The sequence below is a fragment of the Lissotriton helveticus genome, chromosome 1_1 (genome assembly GCF_964261635.1).
Source record: "Lissotriton helveticus chromosome 1_1, aLisHel1.1, whole genome shotgun sequence".
NCBI lineage: Eukaryota > Metazoa > Chordata > Amphibia > Caudata > Salamandridae > Lissotriton > Lissotriton helveticus.
Window position 1 is genome coordinate 1,391,444,250 of NC_136057.1, and position 16,271 is coordinate 1,391,460,520.

Genomic DNA, 16,271 nt, shown 5'->3' on the forward strand with positions numbered 1-16,271 from the left:
TAGCACTATAAAGCCAATGAAATGCATGTGAGAGAGGGGCTATAGAGAGAAGAGGGGCACTGATGGAGTGTGGTAGTGAGGGAATTAGTGGAGAATTAGGTTTTTTGGGGGGGTGGGGCAACAAAGATTGTTGTATTGACAGTCCCCAGCGCTAACCAAGCCCAGGATGAGACCCCAATGGGGATTTTCTGTGCCCACTCACCGTGCTTATGGCTACAGTGTTCCTAAGCTGGAATGTCTAAGGTCTCAATGGCTACCCAAAAGGTTATAGAGCCTATTCACATCTCGGCAGATATAAGATGCACATTGCAATGTTGCAGGAAACCCACATGCTTAAAGCTAAAGTGGTGAAACTGGGTAAGAGGTGGAAGTTTTTTAATCCCAACGAAAAGGGGTTTGGGGTCCGAGGAGATTTAAAGCCCTGAAAGGGTTAGCTCCCATCCTAAGTATATATCACTAGAAAGAAACCATTGGGTCTGAAAAACGAGGAACTGTCACAGGGAGTGACCTAGCTGCACAGGGGTTTCCCTTTAAAAGGACAAAATCCCTCATTCACCAAAGGTGGTATGCTTCATCACTGGGATTCTCCTCATGCCACGATGCCTAGTCACAGCACGGGCTTCAACCCCCTCACCTAGAGGAAGGAGCTCAATGATGTTTTGTATGGAGGAAGGTATACTAAATACCACAATGATGAGCTCAAGGTCAGTAGGAACAGCAGTGCAAAAGAAAAAGATGCGAAAGTAAAACTAGCTCCAAGATACGTAACATCGCTTTATTTGTGCGTCCTTGGGCCATGATGAAAAACAAGGCACTTGTGGGAGGAGCATATATCCGCAGTTAGTGTCTAAATGCGGTTGACATGTTTCAGCCTAGTCACCCTCACATAGAGGTGTAGCGGTTTTCTTCAGGACCAACTAGTGCTGCTGCTCAAGAATGTGTAGCGAGATGTGTGTTTATAGCACATCAAATCGAGAACTCTACAAATTCTTCTAAAGCATTATTTGACATAGTAAATGATTTTGTATCCCCGGTGGCATGTAAACAACCGTCCATTGAGTCCCAGGATTTATGTGACTCACTGGCTAGGTATTTCCAGGAGAAAATCGAAACTATTTACTCCAAGTTTGCACTTTCTGCCCTCCCCTTCCCTAACTTAGGTAGCCAACTCACACATACGGACTGCTCTCTTGAAACCTTTAGATCGATAACCTTACTTGAAACTCTTAAAGCCCTGGAGACTGCGAAATCGGGATGGCTTTATGCCCTCCAAAAGTTATGGCACTCTTGTCCCATTCATTGGCGCCTTCTATTCAGAAAATATTTTACTTATCTATCTCAGAGGGCGAAATCCCGGTCTCCTGGAAGGAAGCATTTGTCCACCCTATATTAACCCCTTCGACGCTGATGACGAGCTCAGCTCGTCATGAGGTACACCTCTCGCACGCTCATGACGAGCTCAGCTCGCCATGAACCGCGGGTTTTTCAAAAAGTCAGCGCACAGCGGGAAAATGCGCAGCGCCGATGGTGTTAAAAAAAACAGCTGCTAACCCACTAGAGCTGGGCAACTACCGGCCGATCTCGTTGCTCCCTCTTCTGGGTAAAACACTTGAAAGTATGATAAATCAGCAACTGAACATCTACCTCGAATCAAATTGTATTTTGGACGCCTCTCAATCCGGCTTCCGCAGGGGTTTCACACAGAAATAGCGCTTTTAGCAGTAACTGACTTCCTGCGGATGACGGTGGATGCTGGAGGATCGGCAATTTTGATTCTTCTTGACCTCTCCGCGGCCTTCGATACCATCTCACATGCTAGGCTGGCAGAGAGGTTAAGAGCCATTGGTATCCAAGGACTGGCCTTAAAGTGGCTACTGAACTTCCTGACGGATAGATCCCAAACAGTTATCATGGGTTCGTATCAGGCAGAGAAAACCCCGGTGGACAAAGGCGTTCCCCAGGGCTCCTGCCTTGGCCCCACCCTCTTTAACATCTATATGGCACCACTGGCTAAGGTAGCGGAATCTCTGGGGTTCGAAACTATTTCATACGCCGAGGACACCCAACTGTTGTTCAACATCGGTCCCAACCAGGAGGCGGACAGACTACGTTTTTCCACAGGCATTCTGGAAATCTCTAACTGGATGACCAATAACTTTCTCCAGTTGAATCCTGGGAAGACGGAAGTCCTGCTGCTGGGAAAGGCGGCAGAAATCTGGTCCAAGGAGTGGTGGCCTTCACAGCTGGGTGCCCCTCCCACACCAAAAGAGTGTGTTAACAACCTCGGTATTAGGATCAACCATTCGCTCTCAATGCAAGATCATGTAGCGGCTGTTGCGGGGTCCTGCTATTTCTGTTTAAGGCTGCTGAGGAAGATTTTCCCCTATATCCCATTAGAGCATCGCCGAACTTTGACCCAGGCCATGGTTATCAGCCGTTTGGATTACGGTAATGCCCTTTTAGCAGAAGCTGGGCCAACATCTCTCAAAAAATTACAGGTGATCCAAAATACAGCAGCCAGGCTGGTCTTGAACATGCCTGCTAGATCATCTTCGATGCCACTGCTAAAAAAGCTGCACTGGCTGCCTGTAAAGAAAAGATCCATCTTTAAAGTCTGCTGTCTGACATTCAATGCCCTCCAGGGGCAAGGCCCAAAATACTTGCAGAGCAAGCTGGTGAAACATATACCTAGCCGGCCACTGAGATCTAGTTCACAACTACTGCTACATGTACCCCGAATTAGATGCCACAGGTCAGGAGGCAAGGCCTTCTCCTACCTAGCTCCAAAATATTGTAACAGCCTCCGTATTTCCATTCGAGAAATTTCATCCTATCAAACCTTTAGGAAACATCTTAAGGCTTTCCTGTACTAAAGGCTTCTCTCTCTTTTTTCGTCTTCCTCCCTTGGGTAGGGTTCTGAGTAAAGTGCCCAGATGCCTCACGGTGATTTGTGCGCTATACAAAAGGACATAACATAACATAACATAACAGAGTTTGTAATGAATAGGGCTTACCCGCTAGTGTCGGGAAAGAAGCCTCACCTCAACTTGGCATGTGGCTCAGGAAGAATCACTGCCCTGAAAGATGTATAGAAAGTGCGCGGTAATTAGTAGTCCCTTTGATACTCTTCTAGGCATTCGATATTTACAGGAGAAAATGGACAAAAAGGGCCAGTGTGTGCTCTTGCATCGTGGTATCAACGTAGTCTGCACACTGAAACCTTGTCTAATAGAAAAGAGAAAGAAGGTGAAGATGAAAAAGCTGACCTTCTGAACATCAAAATCAAAGGGAAGGCAACTGTTTCTGGTGTCTCCTGTCGAATACTGCCATGTAGTGCACTGGGACCCTTATGCATTTAAACCCATGGTGTATCAGCCAAGTGTGTAAAATAGTATCATGGCACACAGTATATCCAGTGTTTCAGCAGGGGCAAATGTTAAAGAAGGAAGGGACAACAAGATGTCCCCACCTGCCCGTGTTTTATTCTCAGTGGAGCAGTATGTGAGAGTCCCTGGGCTAGAATTCAATGCACAGTATCTCCTAGTTGTGGACAGTATAAGTCCTTGCTCCCAAAGAGTTATGATGTACCTTGGAGCTAGTTTACTTTCACATATTGTTCTTTTGTGCTGCTGTCCTCACTGACCTTGAGCTCATCATTGTGGTATTTAGTATACCTTCCTCCATACAAAACATCACTGAGCTCCTTCATATCAGTGAGGTTTGAAGCCTGTGCCGTGACTAGGTATTACGACATGAGGAGAATCTCAATGATGAAGCATGTCACCTTTGATGGGTGAGAGATTTCGTCCTTTTAAAGGGATACCCTGTGCGGCTAGGTCACTCGCTGTGACAGTTTTTTAGATCCAAGGGTTTCTTGTTGTGATATATAAGAGGTGGAAGGGCCACATGTATGCAGCGAAGAACTCTAATTACATAAAAGGGATGGTGACGTGCGTCCCGTTTGCTGAGAGGGTGGTACACATGGACCCCAAAGTAGATACTTACTTATGGTTGGAGTGCTGGATGAGTTTGTACCTGTCTGGTCAACACTTACATGCTGAATGTGGATGATGGGTCCTTCTTAACTGAAGTGGTGTGGCTCATCTCCCCACATGTGGGTTACTTGGGTGAGGGATTTTAATAGTATTCGAAAATGGCTCATGGGCAAGGTTCCCCTGAGGGAGGCCTCAAACGCGACATGAAGACAACATTGAGGGTGGTCATGGCAGACCTACCCATACTGGACATTTGGAGACACCACCCCCAGCCATAACACACCTACTATTCACCGATGCACGGCATGTACATCCAGTTAGGTTATATACTGGGGAGAAGGGGAGATTTTGACCTGTACAAAACCTCAGCATACGTGAAAGATACCTATCTGATTATTCACCACTACTCCCCCTATGCAACCAGGGTGGGCTAGACCTAAAATCCCACTATGGAGACTGCACACTGACGTGTTGACAGATGAAGCTTATGGCAGTCATATTAGGAAGTACACAACACTGTTCTTCCAGGAGAGTCATGGCTTCATGACCGCAGGGTGGGGGAGTGGGCGTCATATAAAGTAGTTCTTAGAGGGGAGTGCATGGCCCATATTATTGGTGTTTGGAGGGAACTAACGCGAGAATTAATGGAGTTGGAACGGGAGCAGATGCAGCTGAACAATTATACAGATGCAGTGCTCGATGGGCTTCGACAGCTCAATGATGTCACTAGACAAGCAGAGGGCATATGGTCAAGGTTTGAAAAATACACTTGCACACATTATAGACAATGGCTGTTTCGGGAGCGCAACCAATTTGGCAAGTTGCTGGCGTGGCTACTTAAAAAGGAAAAGGCCCACATGCAAAAACTGTCCTTACACAGAGAGGGATGGGTAGATAATATAGCTAGGAACCAAATAAACAAAGCGTGTACTGAATATCTGTGGGAGGGGTTTGTCCAGCCTCATGTGGTGTTAGAGACGGTCTTGCAGCAGTTCCTGTAGTAGACATAGCTGCTGCAACTCACAACTGACTAGCAGCAACGCTTAGATAGCCCACTGGAGGTAAAGGAACTTAAGGAGGCGCTGTTGGAGAAAACTTGGGTTAGGATGCCAGGGTGGGGGGGCAGAATGTCCCACGGTTGAGCTGTATTAAGCCCTTCCTGCCACATTTACAGTGTGTTTTTATGGAAGCTAGGGGGAATGGTGCGTTCCCCAATCATGAGAAAGACTGTAATGGTACTGATACCTAAGAAGAGTAGAGACCTCGCACATCTCTCCTCCTATTGACCGCTGTGCAAGATTTGGGCCAATAGATTGTTGCGAGCTGTCCATACGCTGGTTCACCCTGATCAGATGGGTTTTATCCCTAAGATTTACAATTTTAGGTGATTGGCCGATATTATGCACACAGTCTCATCTTCAGAGGAAGACCTGACACTGGCGACTCTGTATCTGGAGTGCACCTTTGACACAGTCAGATAGCACTATATGTGGGCGACCCTACGTCGAATGGGCTTTGACCCTGGGTTCATCCAATGAGTTTGGATTCTGTATGTGACCTTGCATATATGGTGGGAATGGGAAAAGTAGTCGCTAATCCTTGTCAGGGGTACAAGACAGGGGTGCACTCCGTCCCTGGTGCTATTTGCAGTTGCGGTCAAGCCACTGGGCTTTCAGCCTCACTCAACGCTCGGGCCATGGGCCATTCAGATTGCGACCACATCCCACGTAGTGTCTATGTATGCAGATGGCACAGTGTATCTGAGAGACCCAGCGAGATCTCTGCACCACTGTTGAAAGTGATGAAGTAGTTTGCAGAAGTTTCCAGGCTCCATCTTAACGGAGATAAATCTAAGCTATTCCCCCTGGGTAAACTAGGATGCTGTGGTGGCTGGCATGAACCGAGGGTGGCGAGGCATAAGGAAAAAGAAAAACGTACCTCCTCGCCACGTCTTCTCGTTGTCCCTCGTCATTGTCCCTCCACTCTGGCCGGAACAGGAAACACCCGGGGTGGCATCCATAGCCCCGATGTAAGGCAACGGGAAAGAGACTTACTTGGTGGAGTGGGCGATTACTGATGAACTGCACATGAAGCTTATCCGATGTGATGACAACGTTGGTGATTTGGCAGGAAATGACTGCTAAATTAACGGCAGGCCCCCCTGATGAGCTCTGGATGCGGCTCAGTGAGGCTGACAATGAGAATTCAGGGAAGGGCCAGGATACTTGCTGCTACTGTGTCATGTGCACAAAGTTCCATGTATTGTGCTGACTTCATAATTATTGAAATGATTGGAACTACAGTATTCCTCGATGCTCATGTTGCTCTAATACATGGGTACTGATCCAGCGCTCTCACCAAAATATTGCACAAATGACACTATCTACTACCACAAAACTTACACTACAACACTAGGCCCATAACAACAATAGAGCGCTTGAATCATGAGGCGATAAGATCTAAATATAGTTGTTTAAACCATCTGCAATAATCAAGACCAGCTTGTCATTTTAGAAAGTTTATTTTAACACATCTAGGAAAACTTAGGTTTTGGTATTTTATTAAACAAGCATTAGAAAATGTCATAAAGAAAGATTTATTCAGTATTAATAATAAGAGCATAAATCAAGAATTATTATTCATTAGCAGGAATAAGTAAAATTAAGCATTTCCCAAAATCCTAACTATATCTCTGTCTCTACCCTCATCACCTAATAATAAAGTAATTAATAAAAACTCCTGTCCTCACGTGTAAAGTCCATCAGCATAACATCGTCTTCCAGAATTCTCGAGCGTAAGCCAACTATGTGTTCTCTGAACCTATTCTTATACCCTAATTTTAGCTGAGCTAACTATTTTTCACATTCCAGCAGACGAATTCTAGCTCTCCATTGGCTGAGCCACCTCGTACCACAGTAAACTGTGACACCTCCTTCTTACATGCCCGGGCAAATTCACTAGTTCATTGTTCATTTAGAAGTCTTGGCAGCTCTCCTTAGACTGCTACATTTTGTAGCGACAGCTTCCTTTTTAACCTTGAGCTAGTCAGCTCCGAACTCCCGTGGCACGTTAGCAAACGTTAGCAAATTTCTCCAAAAAGTCATCTTTTTAGCAGTTCATTCCAAAACCTTCCAAAATAAAAGCTCAGAGGCCTTTTCCATCCTTCTTGGAATTATTTTCACTTGAGCCATTTTCATCATTAGGCCTCTTTTCAAAGAGCGTCAATTTTCTGCGCCACTGTCCCTGCGCCACTTTTAAAAGGGTACTATTTTCCTGCAGCCATCTCTAAGCTTCACTTGTAAAACTATTATATAAACAAACACAAAGGATAATTAGTGAAAGAAATACAGTTTGTTCTGTTGCCTCCCATCATTGCTAATTATTAACCCATTAGTCTAAATTACCTAGCAGTAAAGCACAAATAAAGCAGCATTTTATATTTACCAGTCTTCATAAATCCATAAAGCCTTATGTGCACCTAGAATAGTAGAAATGACATCACATAGACAAGGGAAGCAAAATAAGCACATGCCATTATTTTAAAAACAGCTGCTATTAGTTATGACATGACAATAGACAAAATTAATTTATTATTTTCCACATACATAAGAATGCAACATAATGCACATTTATGAGCACACATGTTAGTTTCCCACGTGTCTTTTGTGTATGCAACTTTAAACTAGGTTGAATTATTATACACACAGCACAAGTTGTTAGCATTATTAATTTATTTATGGAAGTGTGACTTCATGGGTTTAAACAAATTTTTGTTTTCTATCCCGCTCCATCAACTCCCTCATCTGGTGATTAACAAATCACCACACCAGCACCCAAAATTTTAGCAAAGATTTTATCTAAGATGAACATGATTCAATTTCACCTGTGTTAGTATTTCTTAAGACTTATCTCATCAGTTTATCTACAATTCTCATATTGAGTTTTAAGAAACCCCTCTAGTTCTATTTCTTTTTCTTGTGTAACATACAACTAAGCTTCACTAAATGTGTTGCAAAAACTATAACTAATAAAATGTCAGTATCTTGCTTGTCATATTAACCTAAAACTTCTCTTTGTTAATTTCTAAAGGAAAAGTAACCACCTAAATTAACCAAAGCAGAATTATATTTTCATTAAGCTTGCAAAGAAAAATAAAACAAAAATTTTAAAAATTTTACCTAAAATTTCTAAAAATTTCTAACACCCCCCTTTTTCAAATTTTTTTTTTTTTTTTTTTTCAAACCTTCTAACAGTTTTTCTTCGACCTAATGTCACAAATTAATTTTTCAGCTAACATAATTTCTTCGACCTTGTGTCACCTAACAAGATTTCTTCAGCCTTATGCCAAAAACAGAATACCTAAAAAATTTAACAGGTATGTACTTCAATCATTGTCACTTTTGTCTTCAATCTCTTTCTCACTGCAACTATTTACCTCCATTACAGGTATCACTTCTATTTTCATTCCTGTCTCACTTTTCTTTTTAGAATCTTTTTCACTTGATATCTCATTAATCTGTTTCTTTGATCTGTATCTCAATTTGAATTTTAGGCCTTCATTTTCTCCTGGCCATTCATCACTTTTTCTTGGTAATTTCTTCTTTTGCTTGGTCACATTACATTCTGTTCTCCAAGCTCCTTTTCTGAATTTTCTCATCTGAGAATCTTCATCACTCTCATTAGTTTCAGTGTCAGATATTTTAACTTCGGACTCAGGTACTTCTTTACTCGGCAACTTCACTCCGTTAGGAACATCATCTTTGTAGCTGGTACTTGGCAATTCATCTTCTTCTTCAATTACCTTCAACTTCCCAGTTTCAGAATTCCTGTTCCTGCATTCAGAGCTACTCTTCTGCTTTTCAATACTCTCCTGGTCTTGAATCACAATCTGATCACATTCTTCTTCTGCTTCTTTTTCTGGCAGATTTCCATCATTTTCTGAGTCTTCAGTCACAACGTTCAAGTCTTCTTCAATCAAGGCTTGTTTTCTTTTCATGTTCTCCAGATGTCGACCAACTTGTCGATCTTCAAGATCTGGATTCTCTTCATGTTCTTCTTCAGAATCTGAATCATCAATTGTGACACTATCCTCATCAGGATTTTCAGGTGTAGATACACGAAAAGTATGGCCAGTGTCAATCCACCTCTTCAGTCTTTTACACTTCTCTGTATTTGTTGTGACAAGACTGACTAGCCTCCTTTTCTGCCACCTTGGCACTAGTGAATTTCTTTTTAGACGAACCTTTTTCCTTATTCTTTTTCCTGGTAACAAATCAAGTGCTTGCTCTTTTTCTCTTGTTTGCACTTCAGTTTCATCTTCATCAAACACAGAGATCATTTCGTCTGATAAATTCCTGCAGTTCTCCAAATTGATGCTATCATTGATAGGCATTATTCTCTTCTCTGGTATGAATGTCTGTCTCATGATCTTGTCCATCATAATCTCACGTGGACTTAAATCTGTCTTTTTATCAATAGTACTTCTCAGAAACATTAAAACAAGTGGAAGGACATCTGTCCACTTTGTACCTGCAACTAGGCACATTTTTGCATCTCTGTCTTTTATAGTACTGTTCTCATGCTCCTCAACATTTGAAATTTCTATTCTATCTGTACAATGGAGCAGTCTGTTTTCAATATGTTTTCTGTTATCTGATAACTTTGCAACAGTAATTTCATCATCATGTCGCATCTGAAATGTTTCAAACCATTTTGTAATCAAACAGTAAATCACAAAAATGTAACACAGTTTATCATGCAGTGCCATCTCACAGAAATCCATTTGTAATCTGGTCAATGAATTACTCTCCTGTAATTCTGTTCCCAATCTCATAATTGTTCTCTTAATTGTGTTCACTTGCTGATAAGTCAGGCACCTCTGGTAAAGAAATTCTGCAATTTTATGGTACATATTGTCCATGTCAATAATTATGCTATTTGGTAAAACTACTCTGACATCTTTGTGTGACAAAATCTCATCCTCATCTCGCTGTCTAAAATTTGCACTCAACCATGTGTTTCTCAACCATGTGTTTTTCTCCTCATGAGTTGCATCATCTTGTAAATCTTTTATTACCTGCCATGTTTCAACTACAGATGTTAGTATTAGTGAACTCAAAGCATGTTCATCATTCATTTTGTATGCTGCACATATCACGACAGCAAACCTTTCTGCCAATTGTATATCATCAATCAACCTTTTAATTAAATTTGCATTTCTGAAAAGTGAACCTACATAAGTCAATGTTTTAGTCTGTTGATCAATTGCGTCCTTCACTTTGATGTCTTCACTCAAAAGAACATTATTTTCATTCCAAAATTCTGGGAATGTATTTAATCCTTTTGGACTGTTTTCCTGTTCTTTATTTAATCCTGTATCTGTTTTGTCTGTTTGTTCATTAACAAAATTTTGCAATGGCAATGAAGCCATGTCATTCTGCTGGACCATTATCTGTCGCTGTATTTGTAGCTCTTTATTTAGCTCATTTATCTCAGTTTCCCTTTTAATTGACCAGAATTTTGACTCATCAGGCTGTATCAATTTAATCAGATCAGTATCAGACTTCTCACTTACCAGAACTGAAGTCATCTCTGTTTCTTGCTGAATTTTGATCCCTACTAGTTCAATCTCAAGTACAATAGAATAAACCTTTTCAGTTAATGGGACCTTTAAAATTGCGGAATTAATTTCATCTTTTCTAAGTACAGGAACTATCTCTGTTTCCATAATTTTCATGGACTCCTTCAAATCATTTGATGAATTTACATAATCAGGAATATTAATTCCAGATGTACCAATCATTTCATCATGTTTTTCAATTGCATTAATTTTAGTAAAATTCTGAACTGGCACTTTATCAATCTGATCTGACACTTTTGGCGTTACATCAATCTGCTCTGGGGGTCTTCTTGAATTTCTGTTCTGATCCATATTTACAACATCAATTGTACACTGATCTATATTTTCTACTCTGATACTTTTATTATTTATTTTCGCTAATTTGGGAATCTTTAATTTGTTCTCGCATTTGGCTACAACCTTTTTCATTTTCTTGTATAAGGAAGACATTTTCTTTAATTAATTTGGTAAACGTACTTTCTAAATTTGCCTTGCAGCGTTTGCTAATTAATTAATTAAATAATTTAACACTATCAGGTGAAGAAAACTTTATAACTCAGTCAATTTAATTTTTCTCTTAATTTACCTGTATCACTAATTATAATTAACCTGTAAAGAAAATTTATCAATTTGGAAAAACAATAACAACGCAAAAATTTTCTATTTATAACAATACTACCAACATATAATCACATGTGTTTTAAATGTACTTATTTTTCACTTACACACCTTCTGCAACATATACCTGTGGAAAAAAGAAAACCTAATCTACTTGCCTTCAATTTAAATAAAATTTGTTTTGCTGCTTTATTAATTATCTTATTGAACCAAACATTGTCTTGTTCTCACACTGATAAAGAACTCCAGAAAAGGACAGTAAGTTGTCTCAGAACTTTTAATTTTTGTTAGACACTAGGCTCTCAGAACATGAGCGCTATATCAGAAACTGAGACAGTCACAGGCTTTAATGCTCAGTCTTATTATCATAAGAGGGACGTGTTCTTTCAAATTTATTTTAAAACAAAGGGTACTATCACATTTGCAGTCTCTCCTTTATTAAATTAGCTCACCAAACTTGAAATGAGGAGTACATCCATTTACCTCAATGAGGCACCAGCTCTAACATAGCATCCAACACTCGCTGGTGTCTATGCACAAATCAGCTGTGTCATGCAACAATTCAGCTGTGACACACTTCTTTTCTTTTATAAACTAATTTGCGCGACTGAAACTAGGACAGAAATCATTCTAGGAACACTCGCAGAATGTAAAACCCACAATTGCGCTTCAGCCAATCACAGCGCGGCAAATGCCTGGTCCAACTACAACATATCTGGCATGACGCGCTCCAGCCAATCAGAGAGCTGCTCCACGATAACGTTCTTGGTATTTTGCTCAATCAAAACACAGCTGCTTTAAAACACAGAACTTCTGTTGCTTCTAGTTCTCTACAATTTGGCTCAATAGAGTAAACCAAATTGGGGACATTTATAATTAAATTTGACAGCTCTAGTCAATTACAATGTTTTATTTATAATTTTACACATCAGCTGTTGGAATGAACAATAACGCAGGTAAAAGGGAAAACAAAGCGGCAATATTTAATTTATCTATTTAATTTTTATTTAGAGTGTACTTGCATTATCTACTAAAGGCTTCTCTTTTATAACATTAGCGCGTGGAAGAAAAGTAGCTAAAACGGTGTTTTATTTATTTAATCAATTACAAGATACTTCCTCGGCAGGCAGCAGTCACAAAGCCCACACTCGAGCCTCAACCAATCAGGTCGCGGCTCCCTTATGACGCTGCGCGTCATCAGCCAATGGGTGCGCGGCCTTTGTATGACGCTGCGGGGCTTCAACGAATCGAAGCGCGGCCCCTTCGTTATCCCTTCAAGCTCAAGGGAGGCCAGTACGCTAAGGAGACACAGCGTATTTAGACGCTCAGGTCTCACAAAAACCCCGCTCAATGAGAGTGCTAATCTCCTATTCGATCTACATTAGATGCCTATTTTACCAAATAACACACGGAGCTCTGCCCAATCAGCGCGAGGCTCCGTGTATGACGCGTCGTCACCCCAGCCAATAGCAGTGCTGTTTTGGCTATGACGCGACGGCGTCTCAACGAATGGGAGCGCGGCGGCTGACGCAAGCAGCCGCTGCAGCTCGCAGCTCTCCCACTCGGCTCCTCAATAGCCCTTTTACAATAGCGCTGCCAGATTAAAGAAAAAGACTACGTTGGGGACACTTACAGAATACAAAATACTACCAATGTGCTTAATCTAATTTTAGCACCACGCTCTAACTAATTAGCGCACTGTCCCTGTAAGCTCAGCCAATTACTACACGGCTGCAGCTAATTTTATCACTGTTGCTACTGTAGTCTCTCCTCGCGCTGCAAGCAACACAACGCTCACAACATGCTAAATGCAGCGTGATCAGGAAATATTCACAAAAGCTAGAAACCACTTTAATATAATACTTTCACCTCAGCCAATGAGAGCATTACTTTGCTCTGACAGTCCAGGGCACAACAACCAATCAGAGCGCGGCAAGCTCTGACGTATGCAGCTGCTGCAGCTGCAGACTCTCTCCCCACACGTTCTCACTCCTAAAACCAGCCCCTCCCTTACAATTTTCGATCGGGGCACAATTAAAGGGTTTTAAACTACGGAGAACAATATAATACTATTTTTAAAGCGTGGAATGTTTATAAAATTAATACTAATCGCTTTTTACTTATTTTAACGAGTTTAATAACGTGGAATACCTTAATTATTGCCTAATTAACACAAAACATTCTAAAATGCTCCTGAATGTTTTAAATTAGCACAGTTTACCTTTTAATACTTTTCAACTATGCTGAATACTTTTCAATTGAATTTTATTAGCGTGCAGAGCTTTTAAATGTATTTAAACACTGCACAATACTTTTAGAAAGTCTTAGAATGGTATAGACTTTATCCTGAACTTTCCTAAGTACCTTAAAATTACTTTTGGTACATTTTAGTCAATATATAAAACGAAACACATCTGTCTGCTTCTCTAATTAGGATAGTTTACATACATTCAAGTATCCACACTTCGGAATAGACGGCGCTATTCACACTAAGGATAATTTCCATTTGTCAGTAGAGCAACTCTTACCCTACCCTTCTAACACGTAAGAATATGAACTCATTTTGCTCTGAACCCACCGCGAAGTGAAAGTTCTAAGAGTTCCACTTGAACATACCTTACAAAACAATCACGCACTTTCACACTGAAAATTCCCTAACTTCAGTCACACATGAAATCCGTACAGGACTCTCACCTGTTTATAGAAATCATGCACCGTTAGCAAAATAACACCGTTATCCGTACAGGGCTCTCACCTGTTTATAGATATAAAACATGTACCCGTACAGGACTCTAACCTGTTTATAGATAATCATGCACCGACATTACCCTGCCCTTCACTCAAGCTTGAATATAACTAATACTCTTATCACAGTGAGTTTTATGGAAGGCGCTTTGTCCCTATTCTCATGCTGCTCTAATTTCTTAGAAAACCCTCACTATTACAAGATTCACACCTAGCCCTAAAACTGTGTTGCACGGCGACAACACTGTATTGCACGGCGACAATACTTCTGGTACACGGCGATACCAACAGTGATACTCGGCGATATCACAGAAACAGATCAGATATTCTGCATGACTACATTCTCATCACACAGTTTTTTGTACCGGTACACACATAGCACAAAATAAACAAACTCAACATGTGTTAAAACTTAATCCTATGAATTTACCAACATATATGTATCATGCATGTAACATGTATGTCAAAAACAACATATATAAACCGTCCGATGGCTACCAGAAATTGATCCAGCGCTCTCACCAAAATATTGCACAAATGACACTATCTACTACCACAAAACTTACACTACAACACTAGGCCCATAACAACAATAGAGCGCTTGAATCATGAGGCGATAAGATCTAAATATAGTTGTTTAAACCATCTGCAATAATCAAGACCAGCTTGTCATTTTAGAAAGTTTATTTTAACACATCTAGGAAAACTTAGGTTTTGGTATTTTATTAAACAAGCATTAGAAAATGTCATAAAGAAAGATTTATTCAGTATTAATAATAAGAGCATAAATCAAGAATTATTATTCATTAGCAGGAATAAGTAAAATTAAGCATTTCCCAAAATCCTAACTATATCTCTGTCTCTACCCTCATCACCTAATAATAAAGTAATTAATAAAAACTCCTGTCCTCACGTGTAAAGTCCATCAGCATAACATCGTCTTCCAGAATTCTCGAGCGTAAGCCAACTATGTGTTCTCTGAACCTATTCTTATACCCTAATTTTAGCTGAGCTAACTATTTTTCACATTCCAGCAGACGAATTCTAGCTCTCCATTGGCTGAGCCACCTCGTACCACAGTAAACTGTGACACCTCCTTCTTACATGCCCGGGCAAATTCACTAGTTCATTGTTCATTTAGAAGTCTTGGCAGCTCTCCTTAGACTGCTACATTTTGTAGCGACAGCTTCCTTTTTAACCTTGAGCTAGTCAGCTCCGAACTCCCGTGGCACGTTAGCAAACGTTAGCAAATTTCTCCAAAAAGTCATCTTTTTAGCAGTTCATTCCAAAACCTTCCAAAATAAAAGCTCAGAGGCCTTTTCCATCCTTCTTGGAATTATTTTCACTTGAGCCATTTTCATCATTAGGCCTCTTTTCAAAGAGCGTCAATTTTCTGCGCCACTGTCCCTGCGCCACTTTTAAAAGGGTACTATTTTCCTGCAGCCATCTCTAAGCTTCACTTGTAAAACTATTATATAAACAAACACAAAGGATAATTAGTGAAAGAAATACAGTTTGTTCTGTTGCCTCCCATCATTGCTAATTATTAACCCATTAGTCTAAATTACCTAGCAGTAAAGCACAAATAAAGCAGCATTTTATATTTACCAGTCTTCATAAATCCATAAAGCCTTATGTGCACCTAGAATAGTAGAAATGACATCACATAGACAAGGGAAGCAAAATAAGCACATGCCATTATTTTAAAAACAGCTGCTATTAGTTATGACATGACAATAGACAAAATTAATTTATTATTTTCCACATACATAAGAATGCAACATAATGCACATTTATGAGCACACATGTTAGTTTCCCACGTGTCTTTTGTGTATGCAACTTTAAACTAGGTTGAATTATTATACACACAGCACAAGTTGTTAGCATTATTAATTTATTTATGGAAGTGTGACTTCATGGGTTTAAACAAATTTTTGTTTTCTATCCCGCTCCATCAGTACTCAGAAACATTTTCCCAGGGACCAAAAAGTTTGGTTTGTGGTATCAACGAGGGTCGCATTGATGCCAGTAGGGTGATCGGGCGGGCTGGGGTGGCAAGGAGGGTGTAGGGGAAGTGAAGCTTGTACAAATAGTGGCTGAATTACACAAGGTGAAACTAGAAACCTGGGATTAATCCTGGTTTCCCCAGTTGACCAAATGTGTGATCTTAGGCGATTGTTATATTTCACTTTTCCTTCAATATCAGATATGAGAGGACCTCAAAATATATGACTTCAGGATGTGTGCTGTAGAAAACCTTCTCTTATACTGGATTTAATAAACTATTATGTTGT